General features: G+C 38.5%; 1 protein-coding gene and 1 pseudogene across 5 annotated transcripts in view; both read right to left on the reverse strand.

Annotated features, from left to right (window-relative positions):
- The window catches only part of BABAM2 (BRISC and BRCA1 A complex member 2), a 438,330-nt gene that overhangs the window by 221,406 nt on the left and 192,335 nt on the right, over window positions 1-24,589 (reverse strand). The window lies entirely within an intron of this gene.
- The window catches only part of LOC133256450 (BCL2/adenovirus E1B 19 kDa protein-interacting protein 3-like), a 48,014-nt pseudogene that overhangs the window by 17,102 nt on the left and 6,323 nt on the right, over window positions 1-24,589 (reverse strand).

The raw sequence follows: 24,589 nt of genomic DNA on the forward strand, positions 1-24,589 counted from the left end.
CTTCCTGAACAGCCAGCAGCTGAAGCCTATGTGGGTGGAGCCTCGCTAATCAGACCAACAGCATCAGCTTCACCTTGGGGACACTTCTAACAAAGGACTAGATGATCTCTAGAACATTAAAGTCTGAGAAGCACTGACTTAGAGAAATGACATTTAAGGAAGAGAAAACAGGTTCAAAAATAAAGAGAGAACTGAAAAGCAATGGACTGAGATATTCATCCTGTGATTAAACAGAACACAGAGGAACTGTGATGTCACACGGGGCTGTGGAAGGTATCGTAGACAAAGTTTAGGATTTAAAAATAAGTCTCTGTGGCATATTCCAAAAACTCAGAGTTTAATGGAGGAAAGAACTGTGGTAGAAGCTGAAAAGTACAATAAGATATTTCTCAAAAATTCTTCTAACTGGCCACATCCATAAGCTATGGAGGAGCCAGAGAAAGGGGCCAGATCAAGAGAGCTCGTATTGTGGACACTATCCCCTTTGGGTCAATGATACTGGTAACGTGCCAAAGGTGAAAGGACTCGAGTCAAGGGTAAATAAAATCAGAGAATGTTAAAAAAAAAACAAAAAACCTTTAGAGATCTGGGCCAGGGGTTGTAACCTCGTGCTCTGAGGAAAACTTGGGATCATGTGTACCTACAAGTGTCTTAAGAGCAACTACTACTGTGTTTTGCATACTGGACACCGGGAGAAATATTTCACTTGTAAGAAGGTTTCTATTATATTAAAAATAGAGTTCGTAGCCATTGATCCCAACACCCACACTTCGTAGATTTATAGATGGAGAAACTTAGATAAGGGAAGTGATTTGTCTGATGTGTAGAGCTGATTAGTCACAGGGCTGAAACCAAAACTCATGACTGCTGATTCTTGCATCAATGCTTCTTTTCACTACATCAATCTACTACATCCAAATCTGCTTCAAAAACTGTGCCACTTACTAAATGAGGTCTGTGTGAATCAAAAAGAAAATGTAAGACCCCCAAAGAGGAGGAAGTTATGAAGAGTGGAAATTTTCTTATGAAGAACATATTATACTAAAAAGTTCCCAAAATGAAAAACTCAATGTTGGACTTAGCATAACTATTGAGTATGTGGCTTTGTTATTTAGAACTTGACTAATTATAGAAATGCTGATGACTAGATTTAGATCAACTAAAAATTGAGTTAGACTTTATCACTGGCTTGGGTTAGTGAAGAATACTTCATTTCTAAGCTAATAACAGGTTGAAGATAGACCAATTGATGAACATTTGCAGTTTTGTGCTTATGAAAAGAAATTGTGACATTTCACGATGCATAAATGATGATCAAAGTACTGAAGCATCCAAGCAAGTTGCAATTCTCCAGGGAAGCTATTAACAGCTTAACATTTCTGGTTCACATTGGAATGTGGATTAAACTTACTAAAAAAACCTTTATATTAATATCAAATAAGCATGAAAGAATGTAATTAAGCAGATTAGGTTGAACCCTTTAAGTTCCAGGCTCTCTTGGGTCTGTTAATTACAGAATCAAATATTGGTTAAATGTACAAGAAAACCTGCACAATAATCCAAAACAGGTTTCATGAACTATGTTAAAAAAACAAATAATCAAACTATTAAAAAAAAATACAAGGGCAGACAGAACACCTTCCCAATGCCTCAGCAAACTAAACTGGGCTTCTCCCCAAGATAAACCGTGACTGGACCTACTATAGCCTATGCACCGTGGGCAAAATATATTGCAGATTTCTTTTCTTTTCTTCTGCCTTCAATTAGTTCCATTCTCCTTCTTTTTTTTTTTTAATTTTATTTTATTTTTAAACTTTACAATATTGTATTAGTTTTGCCAAATATCGAAATGAATCCGCCACATTCTCCTTCTATACTGATTATATCTTTGGTGCTGACCTCAGGACTCATTCATTCATTCATCCCTATAAACATGTTATTAATGCCCTACTATGTGTTAGGCACCACCCAGAAGGTGCTAGGAACACACACCCTCAAAATCTTCAGAGACAAGTAGGAAAACTAAATAAACAATAAAAAAATAATAACCGACCATTTGATTAAAACTGTTAGAATAAAGGTATATTATAATGCAGGTGTGAACTTCTGGTAGAAAAAAGGAAAGGAGTTAAAGAAAGGGCAAAACTGACTGTCACATGCAGCTTTTTAAGGAGATAACGTTGAGCTTCCCGGGTGGCTCAGTGGTAAAGAATCCCCCTGTCAAGCAGGAGACGGGGGTTCGATCCCTGTGTCGGGAAGATCCTCTGGAAAAGGAAACTGCCACCCACTCCAGTATTCTTGCCTGGGATATCCCACAGACAGGGGAGCCTGGCTGACTACAGTTGCAAAAGAGTCAGACACAACTTAGTGACTAAATGACATCAAGGAGATAATGCTTTTAGTTGGAAGGAATCACAGTGCTCTGAAGGAATAGAAAGTATAAGGAAGTGAAAGGAAGAAAGAAGAGCACGTGGAAAGATATGGGGGTACAGAGGCATATGGCACACCCAGGGCAGGGTTCAGAAAGGCTGAAACAACGGATACTAGTGAGGAGGGGTGACAGATGAAGCTGAATGAGTCTATATATAAATATGTGGCTGCACCGGGTTTTAGTTGTAGCATGTGGGATCTTTAGTTGTGGCATGTGAGATCTAGTTCCCTGACCAGGGATGGAACCTGGGCTCCCTGCATTGGGACTGTGGAGTCTTAGCCACTGGCCCACTGGCCCACAGGAAAGTTCCGGGACAAGTTTAAGGGCCTGACCATAAACAACTTCGATCCATTTCAGCCAAGGAGTTGTTTTTTGTTTTTTTTTTAATAACTTTAGTGCCCAGGATATTTTTTTTCCTTGTGTCTTATTTTGTCTGTTTTATTTGTTTTTGTTTTCTTTTTTCATAAGTTTAGTGAAGCTTGTCTTTGTCTTGAAAAACAAAACACCAAAGCTTTCGTATCATTTGCAACCTGATCTAGTTTGAAGAGACAGGTGGGAGTTATCTTGCAAGAGTAAGATTTATACCATGAAGGATGCAGTTCCAGGTCTGATGGTACTGAGAGGAGACAATGGCATTCTTGACAAAATTACAATCCGCTGGTGGCATCTGCAGAAAAGAAGCCGTTGCGAATTTCTAAACAAGAGTAAACTCTTATTAGAAAATTCTAAAGTGTTTTACAGGCCAAAAAGGGAATGAGCTTAGTAAAATGCCTCAACAAAGTTGGAATAAAATACTGGATTTGAGAATTATTGGAACTTGGATATGTTAAAAGAGGGTGGAGGTTGGGTCATGCTTACAATGGTCTCAAGTTCAAATGAATTACTGTGAGAAGACACCACATTACAAGTCACACACTGGCTTGAGGGCTCCTCTCTTCCCTCGGTAGGTGCTGGCAGAAGGTGTGCTCAGTCATTTTCCAATGTAGATGCTGAGCCCCAAAGCCAAAACATGGAAGAGGAAGAGAGATGGAATGAATACCTTAAGAAACTCTGCAGAGAAGATCCCCCCTTTCTTCATGGCCCCACTTTAACTCATGCTTAAGGAAATGGAATGTTTAGGGTGCCTTAAGTGGAACTCCTTGGGTAGAATGTTTTCAGGTCTACTGGATCAGTCAGACACCCAGACTATGCTTTTCTTCAGAGCATCCACTTCTTTCTCTCCTTCTGCAACTTCTTCTGACTGAGAGCTATGGTCCTTGCTGGTGTGCATTTCCATATCAAACATGACCTGCCCATCTTGTGGAAGGGCTGTTGCAGTGAGAACTGCTTCTTGAACTGCTCTGTCTGGATTCATGCTGTGCATCCAAAAGAATCTTCTCCATGTCCCCGCTGTGGATGGAGTATGGGAAGGTACGTGCTCCAGCCCCCCATTCTTCCCATTGCCATTATCGTTGCCATTGCTGCTGTTCACGGGGAGCTCCACCCAGGAACTGTTGAGGCCAGCAGGCAGTGGCAGAGACTGTTCACCTCTCTCACAGTTGTTGTTGTGCAGGGGCAGTGGCTGTTCTACTAAATGAGGTGACATTGTCAGGCGGCTGAAGAGCTGCAGCCCCGAATCAAGGACCTTCTCCAGTTCTCAGGCAGCAACACAACCAAAGAGTTTGTTTTTTTAAGGGCAAGGCAATAATGGATTACAAACAAAGTAATGACATGATCAGACTGCTCTACAAAGAACATTCTAGCAGCTTGCAGGGCGAGACTAAATGCAGGAAGGGGGAGCTCTACAGTGGGCCAGAGCAGAACACGAAGGATGTCCCCATAGAAAGGCAATTTGGTGCAGGATGTCTGAGCCCAAGTGGAGCGCAGAAGGTGCCCACATGACGGAGGGACAGCAGAAACACTGGGACATATGTAACCAATTGGTTACATATTGGTTACATATATAACCAATGTAATATAGCTATAATATATTATAGACAATGGGAAGTATATCCAAAATATATTATGGATAATGGGATTTATCGCTTTCAAAGAAGAAAGATACAAATATGTATAAACAAATTCAACATATTAAATTGGAAATGGAGGTATCAGTATGAACATGGTTGGTTAATACACACAGATTAGATATAGAAATAACACTGAGCATCAAAATAAACAATGATGCTACCAGACTATATAGCCCATTAACTCAAACAGGAAATCATGGGTCCATGCTGCTGTAAAGAAAGTTAGATGAAAAACAGGATATTTGTATAGTTTCAAAGGACAACCCCACAAAATCCTTACTGATTACATTTTAAAAAAAAGCAAATTTGCTGTAGAGAGCCTTACAGATACCAATTTAAACAGGTCATCAAGGTGATCATATCAATCAGTAAACAGATCAGATGTGCCACTTGAGGTGCAGTGAGAACACAGCACCACGTCTGTGCTATTCCTGCCACAGATGCATACGTGGAATCCAATCATGGCTGAGCATCGGACAACCCATATTCACACATTTTAAAAAACTGGTCTATAATCTTCAAAAAGGTTGTGAATGGCAAGGAAAAATTGAGGAACTATTAAAAATTGAAGAGCCATGACAAAAGAATAGAATCCATGATTCTAAGTGGAATCCTTCTCTCCATTAGGAAATCAGGGGGACAAATGGCAAAATTTGAATAAGGTCTTACATTGGATGGTAGTACTACATCAATGTTTATTTCCCGGTTTTATAACTATACTGGAATTGTGTAGGAAAATGTACTTATTTTTAATATGTTACAGTATATGAAGATCAAGGGCATCACATTGCAACTTACTCTCAAATGGTTAAAAAAAATGCTTTGTATTGTTCTTACATTTCTAGTATGAATTTGATATTGTTCCAAATATAAAAAAGGAAAGAATTAATAGATGATAAAAATCCAGACCAGACCATACAAAGACACTGTTCTTTAGGAAGAAAAAGGAGGAGAGGAGTTGGAATCTTAAATTAGAAACCCATTATACACGTTTTAAAGTCTTATGGTACATGTTTATGCTTAACTGCATAATAAAATATATATAATTCTCAAATCACAACACAGTTAAGTAATTTCTCCAAATACTGCCATTTTCCCCCAAATTAAGGAATTTTGCCAGGTATGGTTACAATTATCTACCAGGAATGGCTGACCTCCACCTGATCCTGGAGTCAAGATCTGACACCTAAAGTAGTTCCAGTTTCTTACAGAAAATAGTTTAATAAGGCTGATTTCTGTCTGGGTACCACACATCATACCTAAACTTACATTGTCAACAACCCTCAAGATAGACATTGTCATCTCTATTTTGCAGATCTAAAAATTTCTCCAAGAGATTAAGCAAAATGTCCAAAATCTTCTACTAGTAAGTGGAGCATCAGAAAATAAATTCAGATTTCTCTCACTCATAGCCCCTGCTTTTCCCACTACAATCCAGTAGCCTGCTACGTGCAAGGCATCATGTGATTCACCACAGGAGAGACAAGATTAATAAGACATGTTCTCACGGAACTAACCACTTCTGCTTTCTCCCCTTTATGTCGCAGTCAGAATCGTCTGCCTCTTGCCTCCTGCTATGACTCTCCCACGTCTCAGATTTTATCAGTGGGTGAATTCAGGAACACTGTTTTCTCTACCTTTTCTGTCATTGAAGAGATGAGACAGCAATTCTGAAGATGTACAAATGTGCCTTAGAATATAAAGACCAAAAAAATGAGCACTTAACATACTGTGTTAAATGAGGTTTCTGAGTATACAATGACCACTTAATCAGCTAAAAACAGAAAGAACAAAAGAATACAGAAGGAGTATAAAGAAAATAGTATTACTTCTAAATAATGTGATACTAGGTAAGAAAAAAGCCAAAGACCAATCCAGGAAATGTCAGGAGTTCTGGACAAGTGAACTGCTTCCTTCCAAACTTTTATTGTTTTACTTGGTAGAAGAGGTCACCTAAGAAGCATTCAGAGGGACTTCCTGGATGGTCCAGAGGGTAAGATGCTGGTCGCTCATTACAGGGGGCTCAGGTTCAATTCCTGGTCAAGGAACTAGATACCACATGCATGCCGCAACAAAGAAGTTTTCATGCCCAGCAACTAAGAAGCCCCCATGTCTCAATGAAGATCCCACGAGCTGGAACTAAGACCAGTACAGCCAAAATAAATAAATAAATATTAAGAAAAAAAAAAGAAGGAGCTTTCAGAAATCTCAAGCTCCTGACTAGAGCAATGGTGCTCTCGCTTGGACTGTCATTCTCTGAGGAAGCAATGAGATGTTGAACTCCTCATTTATCTCTATGAAGATCATGGTATTCTGCTCACTTTAGTGATGGTTAAAAAGAAACTGACTGCTATATAAAAGCAGAGGGAGAACAATGAGATGCCAGTTTACTTCATCAATAATGAATTCCCTCCACCAAGCTCATAATACAAAATGTGAAATGTTTATTATCATTTCTGTAATCTTGATTTATCATATAAAACACTGGATATAGGTCTTGGCAGAATTTTGAGAAGCTTATATGTATGAATAGATTTCCCCATAAAACAAATTTCTAAAATTCAAGATAACATGTAAGTAATCATATATTTACTTTCAAAGTTATATGGAGAAAAAAATAAAAGGGAATCCTCCCCATAAGACAATAGGCAACTATAAGCCTATTTATATATTATTCAAATCAGTATAATTTAAAAATGATTTAATAGGGGAATGTGTAAGAAAACTCAATGCTATCATGTTTCTCATCATTAGTATTATGTCAGGCAAGTCCGTGGCTTTGGTTTACCTCCAATGGTCTCCATTACAAACACCAACTGAGTCTATTCCTGGAATTGCTCTTAACCTCCCCTAGTATTTCATCCTTTCACACACAATAATGCACAGGGGGTAGTGGTAATATGTGAAACAAGCTCAAAGTTCCCAAAGTGGAAGACATTGTTTTCTTGCATCCTACCTACTGTAACTGAAAACTGGGAATTTACTGGAATTGAGGATTTATTATGAGTCAGATGGCTGACAGTCTTTCCAACCAAAACATCTGCTCTACAAAGGCACAACTGCTACAATCCATTTCCTCTTGGATCTGGAGAATGACCAAGTTGTAGCTTAGCCCGTTCCTTAAAGACACAGGGATGTGAAGTGAGAAATGAAATCAAAGTGATTCTCTATGTCACCTTCCAACCTCCACTACTTTCTTTGATGGCATTACAAATGTAATAAAATATGAGAATTTACATAATTTTTGAACATTAAAACATTGCAATAAGAGTGGAATAACCAAGGACTTTATCAGATTACTTCAAATTGACAGCAGCACAGCTGAAACCAATTCTTTCTTTGGTACTTGAAAGCGGGGACACATACTAACTACAGTAGGGAAAGGGTCTCTTTATTTACTCAACAAATATTTACTACTGAACACTTCTATGTGTCAAGTACGATTCTAGGAACAAGTGGGGAACAGGAAAGATAATGACCACCTCTTGGAGCTTACCTTTCCACAGGGGAAAACAAACAACAAGTAAGCCTATTCATAAATACTCTTCAAAGCACTATAGGTTTCCAACTGTCTATTTGATACCATTGGCACTAAGATTTTTTCCCAGCAACTATAAGCAATAAGATAGTTTTTAGGAACCATATCCTAGAGCAGTGGTTCCAACACTGGTCCTTATTTAAAAGCACATTACTGGGCCCTACCCCTGGCCATTATGATTCAGTACACGTATCTGGGCCAAGGATACGTGGCCCAGATACAAAAATATGGATACAAAAATAATGGATTTTTTTTTCAACTTATCAAGAGCTTGAACCGCTCATCAGGTTTGGAGTCTACTGCCCTAGAATACTGACCTCCAAACATTTAAAAGCATTAAATTAAAAATATCAATTTAAAATATTTAGTTTCCAGAAATAAACCCACATACCTATAGTCAATTAATCTTCGAAAAAGGAGGCAAGAATATACAGTGGGAAAAAGACAGTCTCTTCAGCAAGTGGTGCTGGGAAAGCTAGACAGCCACAGGTAAATAAAGTTAGAACACACCTTCTCATCATATACAAAATAAACTCAAAATAGTTTAAAGACTTAAACACTTAAGATGTGACACCATAAAATTCCTATAAGAGAACATAAGCAAAACATTCTCTGACATATCAATATTTTCTTAGGTCAGTCTTCCAAGGCAATAGAAATAAAACCAAAAATAAACAAATTGGACCTAGTCAAATTTATAAGCGTTTGCACAGCAAATAAAACCAGAAACAAAATGAAAGACAACCTACAGAATGGAAGAAAACATTCATAAATGATGTAACCAACAAGGGCTTAATTTCTAAAATTTGCAAACAGCTCATACAACTCAACAACAAAAAAACAAATAACCCAATCAAAGAATGGGTAGAAGACCTAAAGACATAGTTCTCCAAAGAAGAAATACAGATGGCCAGTAGGCATGTGAAAAGATGCTCAATGCTGCTAATTACTGCTGCTGCTGCTGCTAAGTTGCTTCAGTCGTGTCCAACTCTGTGTGACTCCACAGACGGCAGCCCACTAGGCTCCTCTGTCCCTGGGATTCTCCAGGCAAGAACACTGGAGTGGGTTGCCATTTCCTTCTCTAATGCATGAAAGTGAAAAGTGAAAGTGAAGTCACTCAGTCATGCCTGACTCTTAGCGACCCCATGGACTGCAGCCCACCAGGCTCCTCCGTCCATGGGATCTTCCAGGCAACAGTACTGGAGTGGGGTGCCATTGCCTTCTCTATGCTAATTACTAAAGAGATGCAAATCAAAACTACAATGAGGTACCACCTCACACAGGTCAAAATGGCCATCATTAAAGAGTCAACAAGTGACAAATGCTGGAGAGGGCATGAAGAAAAGGGAACCCTCCTATAATGCTGGTGGGAATGTAAGTTGGTGCAGCTACTATGGAAAATAGTATGGAGGTTCCTTAGAAAACTAAAAATAGAATTGCCATATGGTTCAACAATCTCAGTCCTGGGCATATGTCCAGACAAAACTCTAATTTAAAAAAAGATATGTGCACCCCCAGGTTTATAAAAGCACTATTCACAACAGCCAATACATGGAAACAACCTAAATGTCCATTTACAAACGAATGGCTAAAGATGTGGTATGTATATACAATGGAATATTACTCAGCCATAAAAAGGAATGAAATAATGCCATTTGCAGTAACATGGTTGCAACCAGAGATTATCATACTAAGTAAAATAAGTCAGAAAGAGAAAGACAAGTATCAAAAGATGTCACTTATATATGGGATCTAAAATATGATACAAAGGAACTTATCTACAAAAAAGAAACAGACTCACAGAGAGAACAGACTTGTGGCTCCCAAGCTGGGGGTGTAGTGGGCGGGAGGCATAGACTGGAAGTTTGCAATCAGCAAATACAAACTACTACATAGAGAATAGATTAAAAACAATATATAGAATGGATAACCTGTATAGCCCAGGGAACTATATTCAATATCCTGTGATAAACCACAATGGAAAAGATTATGAAAAAGAGATGTGTGTGTATGTATATATGTGTATGTGTGTTAGTTGCTCAGTTGTGTCCAACTCTTTGCAATCCCACCGACTGTAGCCCACCAGCCTCTGTCCACGGAATTTTCCAGGCAAGAATACTGGACTAGGAAGACATTCCATTCTCCAGGGGATCTTCCCAACCCAGGGATCAAACCTGGGCCTTCTGCATTGCAGATAGATTCTTTACTATCTGAGCTACCAAGGAAGCCTGTGTGTGTGTGTGTGTATAAACTGACACTTTGCTGTACAGCAGTAATTAACACAACATTGTAATCTATACTTCAATAAAATTTTTTCTTAAAGTTTGGGCTTCAGATCAACATATCTTCTATGTATTTACTGAAAAGCTATATACATAGACTGCTATGCTAATACATTACAAATATCATAAAACATGTACAAACAGTAGAAATTCTAGGAAGGTGAGATAAAAATAAATATAAACAAATATTTTCTCCCAACCCGGCTGGCTGCCTGCACAGGCTGCAATTTATGAAGTAGAGCAAACCAAGAGGCCGGCAGAGTCCTCACACACAGACTGGGAAGCAGGGCAACTGAAGGCGAAGCCCTTTGATTCACAGCCTTGGAAGACAGGCTCTACCTCAGCCCTCACTCTGCTCTGAAAACTTACACTTTCTCATTTATGGCACAGGGGAGAGAAGTAGGCAGAGGGCGTTAGAACTAGAATCTCAGTGGCAGGAATTCAGGAGACCTTGCCTCACACATACCTGCCAGCTCTTGTTGACATACACCAAGTATGGAAAAACCACACTTGGAAAAACATATAAACTTCATCCTAGGTTCAGCAGCTGTAATCCTGTTGTGTCAGTCGTTTGAATCATGTGTGAATGTGTCTGTGCATGTTAGATTCCTGACCATGTGATAAAGGTAGAAAGAGTGCAGGCTTCCAGATTAGACAAGCTAGTGAGAATCAGGCTCTCCCCCTGGTTGCTTGCTATGTCCAGTTGGCTGAGTAAGTTATTTAACACCTGGATAAGCCTCTGTTTCCTCAACTGTAAAATGGGAGTAGTTATACAAAATGACGGTATCAGTTACACCATGAATAAAGGGTGGCCATCACTGTGGCCACCATCATTGTCACTGTTATCCCAGATCACCTTGGAACACCTGGCCCACCTGTTTCCTGCACACACTGATCCTGGCTCGTGCACCTGGAAATGACACCTGTCAGTTGCCTTCTCTGTGTATAAACTCTTTGTTGGCAAATTCTGGCCTGACTGTGCAGCATCAGTTTCTAGTTTGGTCCCTTCTAACCATGATAAACGAACGGCCCCACAACTGATGATGTTAAAGCCACTTCCTGCTTGGCTTGGCAGAGGGCCAGCCCCTTGACTTTGAATTCAGGGTTACACCTCCGTGGACCAGCAGCCTTCATCTGCCCTTTCATTTGACAGCTCACTTCCTGGCTGTTTTCTCTCTGTGGCATTAAAAAAAAAAATAAACAGATAATATTTTCTCTCTTCTAGTTATAGTCTCCTTTCCAGTGCCTTCTTGTTTGTGCTTCCTATCTCTATACAAATGAAAGGTAATAAAATCATTTGACTGTGAAGACTAAGAAGGCAATTCTCAAATGATTTACTAGTGGCTGCAGGTATGGCCCTACATGTATATCCATAAAGAAAGCATTTCAATTCATAGGACTTTCAAAAGTCAGGTAGCCATCTTAAGGAAAATCAGGCTTGTCAACTGTATAGATTACCAAGGAAAGAAATAAAAACAAATAAGAATCTGTCTAAAAGAATTTAGGAAAAGAAAATAGAATATCAAATTAAAATCAGAAAAGGCAAAAATAAAACCAAGAGCAGAAAAAAGATAACAAGCAAAATATAATATTAATCCAGAGAAAAATCATTTTATTAAATCAAGACTACACGTTAGAAAATAGTATTTTTTTAATTGGGGCAATATAAATTTTAGTTATCTGCTAATAAATTTAGTAGTTAAACAGAAATGGATAAAAATTCAAAATAACTGGAGAACAAAAAAGAAGTACCCAGAAACAGCAAACGGAAAAGAAAAATGAAAAAAAAATTACAAAAAAAGAAATGTTATTAGGAACTACCGTTTTAAAAAATGCCTCTGGCCAATCAGTTTGGTGCAGAATGTTTCTAAATTTTCCAAAAATAGATAAGAATGTTATACTTTTCAATCTACTTCACAAAGCAAATATAATTTTTTATTTGATGTATAACTAACATATATTACATCTGTTTCATAATGCAGTGATTCAACATTTATATACATTATGAAATAAAAGGAAATATGGTTTTATTTCCCATAAACAGACAAGATAGTCACAATAGTTTTTTATGAGTATGGCTCTAATAACTAAATAAAAATCTTAATAAATAAAATATAAGACAACATTAAAATAATTTTCCACTATGAACAAGCAAAGTTTACACTTGCATGACTGGACACAAGGAAAATATTAAAATTCATCACATGAAAAGGACAAGTGATAAGAATCACAGCATCACTGCAGTAAATGCTCATAGAAAACTAAAATACTCATTCTCAGCCTTTTGCCAATGCAAACACCACAGCCAGGTTGTCGGGCTCTCTCCAAGAGACCTTAGGAGCACATTTATATTCTTTTTGAGCCTTCTGAGCTCAGAAACTCAATTTTGTTTGCACACCAACTGCAGGGCCAGGGCCCAGGGGTAGGTGACATACATCCAGAATGCTAACTTGTTAGTTTACTATGGGAAATTAGGTACTAAAATATTCCAAGTTCACGTGGTTAGTGTGTTCTATCCCCATAATACCAGTCCATTGCTTTGTAATGATAAATTAGTCACAGGGAATGGAATATTTCAAGCCCCTTTATCACCGCATGCTCTTTGCATGAGAAAGACCCATGTGGGCTGCCAGGCAACCCAGGTGAGCTAGAGGAACTGCATTTTAATAAAGCCTGATGCGTCAAGCTCACCGTAGGAATAATCCTGTCAGTGGGGCCAGTGGGATACTAGGAGTGCTTAGACTATAAGCAACATCCTCCTGCATCCAACTCTAAATGGGGTCTCTTCCAGTGCATTTTCTAGCTGTGGCCCATGGCACATAGGTCTGTAGTAGATTCAAATAGCCTTTTATCCTGCAATAATTCAGATTATTCAAAATTCACCCATTCCTTTATCTTGGATAAGACTGGAACAGTTACTACCAAACTGACTCTATAGTAATCTTTTTTTCCTCTTCTTTCCTTAGTTTTCATTTGATACACTCTTTCTCCAGATACATGATTACATTCAAACAGGTGTAATATCGCTCATCTGGGGTCCATTTCACCTCCCAAAGAGAATATCTCATGTTAATATCTTCATCTGTTTATGTGCTGGCTACAGCTTTCACAGGGTAATTTGATTCCCCTATTTCCTAGTTCTTAGGGAAGTGAAGATATTAATAGTTACTTCACTGAATGAACCATTAGGTATTAGGAAAAGGATTAAAAAGTACAAACATAGAAAGGTAAGAAGAAATGTTTTATATATGACATAGTTCAACATCATGTTGTGAAATTACATGGTTATACAACTTACTAAGATCAATCTAAAATTAGCTGGGACTTCCCGGGCAGCCCAGTTGTTAAGACTCCATGCTTCCAGTGCAAGTGGTGCAGGTTTGATCCCTGGTCAGAGAACTAAGATCCCACATGCTGTGTGGCATGGCCAAAAAACAAAAATCAGAACCAAAAAAAAAATCCACAAAAATATTTAAAATTAAAAAAAAAAAACTAAGTCATTATTTAAAGTAACGACTTCAGCAAAACTGCAGGATAAAAAGCCATTTGAAACTACTACGGGCCTAAGTAACAAGGGCCACAGCTAAAAAATGCAGTGGAAGAGACCCCATTCATAACGATGACAAAAATTTCAGTAAGTGGGTATTAATTTAAATCAGAAAATTAGAGACATCTTATTCAAAATGACATAAGGTCTGATAGTTGAATTAAAGAACGATGGATAAATGGAGAAATATAATTTGCTCCATGCTGGGAAAACTAAATATAGTAAAGATGACAACATTCCCCAAATTATTATGTAGATTAAATAAAATACTGATTTTACAGAATTTGATATTGGTACTAAAACACATCTGTCTGAAAAGTTGGAAAAACACCAAAAGAAAAACACTGAAGTTATGATAGTGGTTTCCAACTATTTAAATTGTTACAAAAGGAAAATTATTTCTTAAAGAAAGACAGGGTATTAGTTAAAGCAGAAAAAACTCAGAATAGAATTCATAAATAATGACCAGGCTAAAGCAATCCTATGAGAGGAAAAGGTGCTACTGAGCAACTGGGAAGTGAACCCAAATGCAAAGAAGTAACTTAGAGCCTTAAGCTCATTCATACATGTAAGCTAAAGAGCGAAAATACACGTAGAAGAAACTAGAATAGCATATTTATTCCAACTACGGGAGAGAGAGAACTTTAAAACTGCTCCCCCAAAAGTAAAATATTATCACAGACAAGACACTTTCCATGATAAAAATATCTATTCCCCTAAATATATCAAATATCAAACATACCAATAGAATGCAATATGATATTAGACATCTAAAGACAGAGAGAGTAGACTGGTAAGATGTGATGCATGTGATGTAAGGTTACTACCCATAGCATATCAAGAAAAAGAGTCAATCAACAGAATTTAATTGAAAAAGTGGTCCAAGAAAAATGAACCCTGGAAATATATATAGCTTAATTAGGCAATGAAAGACCATTTTAAGGTATCACAACCATAACTACTTAGTAGAATAAATTATGAAAATCCAATTAGGCCAGGGTTGGGTACAAAGCTTTGCCTCCTGTTCCCATCTCCCCACTGATCTCCCCAGCTAGTCCCAGATTTTTCGGTGTATGATATGGGTCCTGCCTGATTTCATGTGGTCAAGAAGAGGGAGGAAGGAGAAAAAATGAAAGTAGGAAGGAAGGAGGACCATAAATCAAAAGACTGAACTTGTTTCCATTCATCCATTCAACAAATATTTATTGAGTATCAACTCTGCATCAGGCTCTGTGCTGTGTTAAGTATCAAAACTATAGTAATGAACATGTAGTCAGAAAGACAGGTAAATAAATCAACAATTACAGCACATGTGATAAAGGCTTTGCTACGGGAGGCAAAAAGTATTATGGGAGCTCAGAAGACATGCACCTGACCAAAACTTGGTCTAGAAAGATCTCCTGGAGAAATGTCCTCACTCTGTCACTCCTAATGGAGTGATGACTATGGAGGAAACTCGCCATTGCCCACCAAAATAACAAATGCATTTATCCTTTGACCTGGAAATCCTACTTCTGGGAATTTGGCCTACAAATATACCAGCAAATACAGGAAATAACGCATATACAAAGTTATTCATCTGCAGCTTTATTTATAATAGCCAAAGTTTGGAAACAATCAGGTGTCTCCAGCGGATGATTAAAGAAGCCATGATACATTCACATGATAAACTACTAGGCATGTGTGAAAAACATAGAAACAGGGGGCTATACGGGAGCATAAAAAGACTGCCAAAATACATTTGTTAAGGAAAAAAACTCTGAAATGCAGAGTAGTGTATGTGGTATGACACCTGTATGAGAAGGATAGGTAAGACTGCATATATGCACATGCATGTACTGGTATAAAGACATCCTGGAAGGAAACGTGTGTGTGCTGTGCTGTGCTAAGTTGCTTCAGTTGTGTACCAGTCTTTGTGACTTTATGGACCATAGCACACGAGGTTCCTCTTGTCCATGATATATAAGAATAAGTAATAAAAGTGATTGTCTATAGAGAACTGGAAGGTGAATGGGGCTCAGGAAAATGGGATGGCAGTGAGTTTTTTATCAATGTGTACCTGTTTATATATTTCAATTTCTGAGTCATGTAAATGACTCAGAATCTATTTATTTACATTAACTTTAAAATTGGACTAGATCATTTCTAAAGCTTTTCTACTCTTAACATTCTGTAATTATATGACTTAACCTACATTTAACTTATAACCAAATATTCATCAGATTCTTCATTTGTAAGAAAGCTTAAAGCTTATTATTTTTTTAAAAATTGAATACTTACGTCAGACCAAGAGGAGTATCTTAAAACACTATATTATGTGACTAACACAATCTTCTCTTTCTACTTATATTTAGATTTTTTTAATGCCTCTAAATTTACTGAAAAATAAATGGAAATTTATTGAAATAAATTGAAATTTCAATTTATTTTATGAAATAAATTTTAATTAAAGTAAATATTTAATGAAGATTTACTGAGTACCTACCTGGGCCAGGCATAGTTATGACCAAGACTAAAAAGTAGGTCTCTGAATTAACAAAGCATTTACTGTACAGACCTTAAATTATCCTCATTACAGATGTTAATACTGAATTTAAATATAATGTTGTCATTTCTTTCTCTACATAAAAATAGATATTTGAGTTGCTTTTAATTTTTTTATAGAAAACTCTCAAATCTGATTTAAAACTTAAATTAAATTTGAGAAGGGACAGCTCATTGTTCTGGTGATCTAACCTGGGCCTGCCCTGAACAGGCCAGAAAATACTGCTGGACATTTCAATGTGTTCCTCAACCTGGCTCAGGACAGATAAGAATTTGGTTATCATTTCGTAAGTTAGCCCTCCCACCCCCTAGTTTGCCATAGATTCATGTTGTCAATCTCTAATAGCAGTATTAATGTTTGATTCTCAGACTGGTTAAAATATTTCACAAGGTAATCTGCTTTTCTCTCTTAATTATTATAGTAATTGATTTCTTATCTGTTTCCCCACTAACTGTGAACATTTTGAGGGCTCAGCCCCAGTTTTATTCAACACCTGAAAAACACAGTAGATGGTCAATAAACATTTGCTGGACGGATAAAAGAATGAACAAGTAAACAAACAAAGGAATGGTTACACTACAAAAAAACTAAATTACGGAGAAGTTAAATATTGAAAAGAAACCACAAGGAAATTAATGTTCTATATTTACTGTCATTACAAGTATACACAATAGCTGGCTCTTGGCCCCCAAAGCAAGGTGTGGTTATGCAGAGAATAAAGTAAGCAGAGTGCTGACACCATGTTGCTGACTTGCTGTCTTCTCCAAAAGAGGGGCAAATGGCTCAACTAAGATGGTGGTGAGTGATATGGTGGAGTAAAGAAAAATGAATTTGAAATAAAAAGACATGAGTTCAGGGACCTCCCTGATGATAAGACTCCACGCTTTCACTGCAGGGGGCATGGGTTTGATCCCTGGTCAGGGAGGTTCCCCATGCCTCTGCAGTGTGGTCAAAAATTATTTTAAAAAAAGAAATGGGTTCAGCCCTCCCAGCATTACTAGGTACTAGCCACAAGACCCAGTGCAAGCTGTTTACCTTCTGGCTCAATTTCCTCCTGAGAATGGAAAAAAAAAAAATATATATATATATATAGTATATGTCCTATCTACCACATGGAAATTGTTGGGATTAACACAGAAAACACTCTTTATGAGCGTTTCATGATGGTAAAGTACATGCAGACAATGGATAGAAAGATTACTCTTCAAATCTGGATCAAAATAGCCCAAAGATCTGTTAATGATTAAAATTCAGTGAGACTAAATACAACAGGGACAAATCACATCTTAAACTAAGTTCCTCAAAAGTTGCCATTTTATACTTCAATGGAAACCAAAAAGAACAGCCTGAAGATGACACCAGCAAAACGTATTTTGCACAGCTTACTCAGGGAACACGTGCCAGAGAGACTAAGCCCGATATTGAGAATACGAAGACAAAGAAGATAAGATCCTATGATCCTGAACCTATAAGGGCTCACAGTCCACGAGGATGGCAGAAATAAAAGTACAAGTGATTAAGGTATGATAGTGTGCGTCTGTGTGAGCACGTGTGTGTAACAAAGGGAAAAAAGGAAGGAGGGACGGAGGGAGGGGCTGAGGGAGGCTCCATATAATGATTAAGACTGATTGCTTAGGTACAGAGTACTATGGCAGTTTTAGGAACCCATTCTAACCTATTTTTCCCCCAGGCCCCTGTTTCAAGGCATCGTGGGGTATTTTCAAGATTCCCAGGGTCTACCTCATGTTTTATCTTTCCATTTTTTTAGGTCTATAAGTTACCTCAGTAATATCCTATAGATGTCAGTGTAGAGATCTTCTACATTTTTAATTAATTTTATTGCTAACTATTTTATGTTTTTGATGCTGCTTTAAATGAAGTTGTTGTTAATTACATTTTCTAGTTCTTCTCTTAGTGTATTTAAATATAATAAATTATTTCTAATATTAACCTTGTATCTTATGCTCTTGCTAAATTCACCCTTTGTAAAGGTATTGCCTTTTTGTAGATTTTATTGGATTTTCTACACACACAGTTGTAATGTCTGCAAATACATGTTTGCTTCTTCCTTTTCAATCGTTGTGTCTCTTATTTATTTTTCTTGCCTTATTGCACAGATTAGCACATCCCATACAATGTTGAATGCAAGTAGTAAAAGCAGACATCCTTGTGTTTTTCCTGATGCTTAGTACGTTCAACATTTCATCATAAGTATGATGTTACTTACGGTTTTCCTACAGATGCCCTGAATCAGACTGAAGATGTTACCTTCTATTAATACTTAATAGTTCACTAAGCTTTCCTTTTCTTTCATTATGAATGGGTATTGAATTTTGTCAAATGTGTTTCCTGTTTCTACTGAAGTGATCATATTTTTATTCTTTGTTAACACAGTTAATTACATTGCTTTTTGGAAGTTAAATCAACCTTGTATTCCAGGGAAAAATTCTACTTGGTCATGATGTATTATTATCATTTTAAATATAATATTTAATTCTATTTGCTAATATTTCGTTAAAGCTTTCTGTGTGCTCACACATGATGGATAACAGTTTATAATTTTCTATTTTTGCAGTATCCTAGTAGGTTTTGGTAGAGTTATTCTGGCCTCATAATAACCAATTCTACTACTACACTGATGGGCTGAAATTTACAGCTGATTTTAGCAACACATAGATTGAAAATGGCAAATTCAGAGAATGGTTGCTAAATTTTACGTGTAAGACAATTAGAGAAATTATTATATAAGCATATTGTACACCTTTATTGGGGCCTCCAGGGTAGCTTAGCTGGTAAAGACCCACCTGCAATGCAGGAGACCCCAATTCGATTCCTGGGTAAGGAAGTCCCCCTGGAGAAGGGATCGGCTACACACTCCAGTGCTCTTGGGCTTTCCTGGTGGCTCAGATGGTAAAGAATCCACCTGCAATGCAGGAGACCAAGGTTCGATCCCTGGGTTGGGAAGATTCCCTGGAGGAGGGCATGGCAACCCACTCCAGTACTCTGGCCTGGAGAATCCCCATGGACAGAGGAACCTGGTGGGCTACAGTCTATGGGTTCATGAAGAGTCAGACACGACTGAGTGACTAAAGCACACACACACACACCTTTATTGACAAAATTATTTTCCCAGGGTAGCATAAGGAGAAAACTAAGCCATATTTCACTTTAACTCCATATTCCCTAGTCCTAATAATTTATCTTTCAGAGACAAGGAAGCAATTCAGGATGATGTTAAACATCAGAGATTTGTATTTACTTACTGCTTGTATCTTTACACATGCTTCCCTGACTCTGAGAAACAAAACTGCTCCATTCACACCATAAGCAGCAATGAAACTCTACTACTTCCCATTCCTACAGTCATCCAAGATACACTCTAGTCTCCCTGGCCCTACCCCAACCCCACCCCTACCAGGAAGGGCACCCCTACTTTCCCAGGCAAGTTCAACAGAAAACACTGAAACTCCGAGCAGGTAACACCTAAGTATCATGTATCCATTTGATTACAAAAAAAAAAAAAAACTCAATTAAAGAAAATAGCATTTTTTACACCATTTTTAATCAAAGCAAGGTTTTAATTGACATTTGGCTGCATTTTAATTGTTTTAGGACTGGAAAACAAGAAGTACTGATGGAGAGCAGAACGTACGTGAAAACAAATTGACTACTTTCATATCTTTACATGAAATTGAAAAACTAAAATATAAAGGTAGTATCAGGGGGAAAATATTTTATTAAGGCTAAAGAGTGAGGAAAACGACATGATCACCATGGTAGATTTTAAACAATAAAGTCCATCATTTACACAGCACTTGGTAGTTAAGAATGTGTGTTTACACATGTCTCACTTGATTCTCCCAAAACCCAGGAATACAGAAACACAAATTGTACAATCCTAATCTTCATGGTAAGAAAACAGGTTCAGAAAGCTAAGTAATTTGCTCAAGGTTGCGCTCACAGCAAATGTCAAGTCTGGGCTTTTACCCTTGCCCTCCAATTCCAGAAACAAAATGACTCTACTTGGCCGTGGGTCCTTTGCTTGGCTATATGTATAATTTACACATGAATATCTTCCAGAGATAAACCAGAAGATACATCTGTCTTAAAGAATAGAGATCTTAAAGAAAAACAACCCCCTTGGAGGCACCCTGAGCTAGAACCATTTCTATCTATTTCAAGTCTAAAACTAAATATTCTGATAGGTGAAATCTTCAGGAAAGACAATGAGGACATGAAAACAACAGCTAGAATAGAAACTGGAAGAGGCAATTTACTTTTCTCAATGACCTAAGTTCTTTGTGCCAGATACAAGTTCTCTGTCATTTGGCCATCTCTTGATTACTACCTTTTAATCGTGTATTAGGAGTTAAGAAGTTGTAAGTATAATCCCTGTTAACAAAGACAGGTAAAAATTATTCCAAGATTATTTGAACACTGGAGACTGAAAAACCCTTCCTGAGTGTAATGAGTGGCTCTGCCAACTCATCTGAAGGCACCTTCAAAAGGTCACATCTTCCTGTAAAATAATGCTAACTCATTAAACATACGCACACATGCACACAAAAACACCACAGAGCTTAAAAGGGATAGCTGTTGGGTGATTTCAAAACAAATATTAATGGCATTGAAACTGATTTATTGTAACTAAATTTTTAACAGTAACTTCATTGCACTAAGTACAAAGTTAATCCAATCTGCCATAATGTAACAAGCAAAATACTAAGCTTCTTACTCTGAATATTTGAAGATACAGGAGGACCTAGATTGAAATCCGTTGTCCTACTACTGGTTATGAACCTGGGCAAGTTACTCGAAGTACATTAAAAGTGTTTCCTCATCTTGGGCTTCCCTGGTAGCTCAGTGGTAAAGAATCTGCCTACCAACGCAGGAGACACAGGTTCGATCCCTAATTCGGGAAGATCCCATATGAAGGCAATGGCACCCCTCTCCAGTACTCTTGCCTGGAAAATCCCACAGATGGAGGAGCCTGGTGGGCTGCTTTTCATTTTCATGCATTGGAGAAGGAAATGGCAACCCACTCCAGTGTTCTTGCCTGGAGAATCCCAGGGACGGGGGAGCCTGGTGGGCTGCCGTCTATGGGGTCGCACAGAGTCGGACACGACTGAAGCAGCTTAGCAGTAGCAGCCTATGCCTTGGAGCAACTAAACCCATGCGCTACAACTACTGAGACTGTTCTAAGATCACAGGAACTTCAATTCCTAAAGCCCACACACCTAGAGCTACTACTTCACAACAGGAGAAGTCACCGCAGTGAGAAGCCTGCTTATAGAAAGAAGAGAGTAGCCTCCGCTCACAGAACTAAAGAAAGCCCTCACAGAAACGAAGACCCAGCACAGTCAAAAATAAATAATAAATAATTTTTAAAAAGTGTTTCCTCATCTATAAAATAAGGATAATAAAAATATCCACTTTTTTTCTCATCAGATTGTTTACTATAAACTACAAGTGCAATTACAGATTTCATCATCTATTATAAGAGCCAGAAATCCATTATTTGGGCTCTGGTCCAAAATATGACTATGAAAAGAATGAAAATCAGGCCCTAAAGTTACGTTTTTAAATTACTGACCAATATCAGGGAATTTGTTAAACTGACCTCAGGGCCTCCTATAGTTAGAACAATGAGTACAAGATAGAGATGGTCAAAACCCACTTGTTAAATGGACAAATGAATCCAGCTCACAGTGATTTTTCACTTTTGTATTGAGAAGTTTGTTATTTCTCTAAAGGTTTGGCTCTCTGAGTTTTAGTTCTTCCGAGGCACAGTGTCAAAGGTATGTGTTTTATCACAGCCGTCATAGCCCTCTGCAAACCATGGGTATTCAAAACACACATTACGGGAAAGGGAAAGGTCTTTCCTCACTGAAGGCCACACAGTCTAGGCTGGTACAGCCCTTAACAATCAAGACTGTGGAATGATGTTTTGACCATTTAACAGTCTATGCCCCCTTTTAAAGAAAAAAAGCTGAATTCATTAATTTTACAAATATCTTTGATAACCTTTTAGGACAGGGACTGTTCTAGACACTCCAGTTCAGTTCAGTCGCTCAGTCGTGTCCAACTCTTTGCGACCCCATGAATTGCAGCAGGCAAGGCCTCCCTGTCCATCACCAACTCCTGGAGTCCACCCAAACCCATGTCCATTGAGTCAGTGATGCCATCCAACCATCTCATCCTCTGTTGTCCCCTTCTCCTCCTGCCCTCAATCTTTCCCAGCATCAGGGTCTTGTCAAATGAGTCAGCTCTTCCCATCAGGTGGCCAAAGTACTGGAGTTTCAGCTTCAACATCAGTCCTTCCAATGAACATCAGGACTGATCTCCTTTAGGATGGACTGGTTGGATCTCCTTGCACTCCAAGGGACTCTCCAGAGTCTTCTCCAACACCACGGTTCAAAAGCATCAATTCTTCGGCGCTCAGCTTTCTTTATAGTCCAACTCTCATATCTATACATGACCACTGGAAAAACCATAGCCTTGACTAGACGGACCTTTGTTGACAAAGTAATGTCTCTGCTTTTGAATATGCTGTCTGCTGCTGCTAAGTCGCTTCAGTCGTGTCCGACTCTGTGCAACCCCATCGACGGCCTCCTACCAGGCTCCTCTGTCTCTGGGATTCTCCAAGCAAGAACACTGGAGTGGGTTGCCATTTCCTTCTTCAATGCATGAAAGTGAAAAGTGAAAGTGAAGTCGCTCAGTTGTGTCCGACTCTTAGCAACCCCATGGACTGCAGCCCACCAGGCTCCTCCGTCCATGGGATTTTCCAGGCAAGAGTACTGGAGTGGGGTGCCATTGCCTTCTCCGAATATGCTGTCTAGGTTGGTCATAAGTTTCCTTCCAAGGAGTAAGCATCTTTGAATTTCATGGCTGCAATCACCACCTGCAGTGATTTTGGATACTTAGGATACAATAATAAAACAGAAGATTTGTCACATCGAGGCAGATATACACACACAGATACACAATGAGTGTGGCCTATCAGCCACAGGGTATAAAGTGGCTATAGAATCCTACCAGGTGTGTACTGAGATACAGTCAGTCAGAGATTATTTTTCCAGGTTGTCTCTGAAGATACAGAGGGCTACTCAGAAATGAAAAGATTTAATTTGTCCTTCAGAACAGTGACTTTGAAATCATCTGGAGAGTTTAAAAAACTATAGGTGTCTGGGACCCCGCCCCAGAGATTCTGATTTAACTGGTCTTGGGTGTGACCTAAGCAATTAGGAGTTGTGAAAGCTCTTCAAATGTAGCCAGGGTTGAGCACCACTGGCATCAAAGAGCTCAGAATCTCTTGGGAATTCAATAGTCACCCTGCCCTGAAAAGTTTCCTCACCTGGGAGAAAGAATAATTGCAGGAGTTCACGGGCCATCGTCTTCCACATGTGCAGCTCCAGAGCAGTTCAATTTAAAGCCCTGCTGCTTGGGAGGGGACCCTAAGAAAGAGCTTTAGGGCCATCACTGGGGTCCAGCTATAAAGAACTATGCTTGTCACCACTTTATGCACCCAAACGACAAGTTTCAGTAGAATACTAGCCATTTATGATCCTAAACATCTAGATGAGAACAAGCCAAAAGAAAAGGAGAGAATCTTCTAAGTATAAGATTGCAAAAGAGGAACAGAGTTCTTTTATGGCTGTGGGCCCCAGAAACATCAGGTTCTCAACAGCCTTGGCTTCCAGCAATTCATCAAAATTTCTAGTTCCATCGTCCTACCACCATGCAGTGACTTCTACTTCAGATAAGAGAATGCTTATGTTCTTATCTATTGAAGGCCCCTGTCTCTTTCCAGATTTGGGGGTGGTCATTTGTTTTGTGACCTTGGCTCTTTGATAGGTTCACAAAAATCTGTCTGTCCAGCATTTTTCTTGTGGTAAGGATGGGTCTTAGGCTGTTCGTACTCTTCACATCACAGAGCTGAAACCAGAAATTCACTCCTAGAATGTCAGCAGTCGGGTCTCTATGTTCTCACACCTCTCCTCTGTCTCCAGGCAGGAGACAAAATATTACCCTCTAGAAAAGTTAAAAATTCCTCCAGAAGCACCTACTGATTCTGGCCATTGAGTATCTCCAAGTGAAAAAGAGTGCTCACTGCCTGATCTTTTCCACAGCTGAGTCCTCAATAAGCATTCCCTGCTACTGCTGCTGCTGCTAAGTCGCTTCAATCATGTCCGAGTCCGTGCGACCCCATAGACGGCCTCCTACCAGGCTCCTCTGTC

Source organism: Bos javanicus, chromosome 11 (assembly GCF_032452875.1).
Source record: "Bos javanicus breed banteng chromosome 11, ARS-OSU_banteng_1.0, whole genome shotgun sequence".
NCBI classification, from domain to species: domain Eukaryota; kingdom Metazoa; phylum Chordata; class Mammalia; order Artiodactyla; family Bovidae; genus Bos; species Bos javanicus.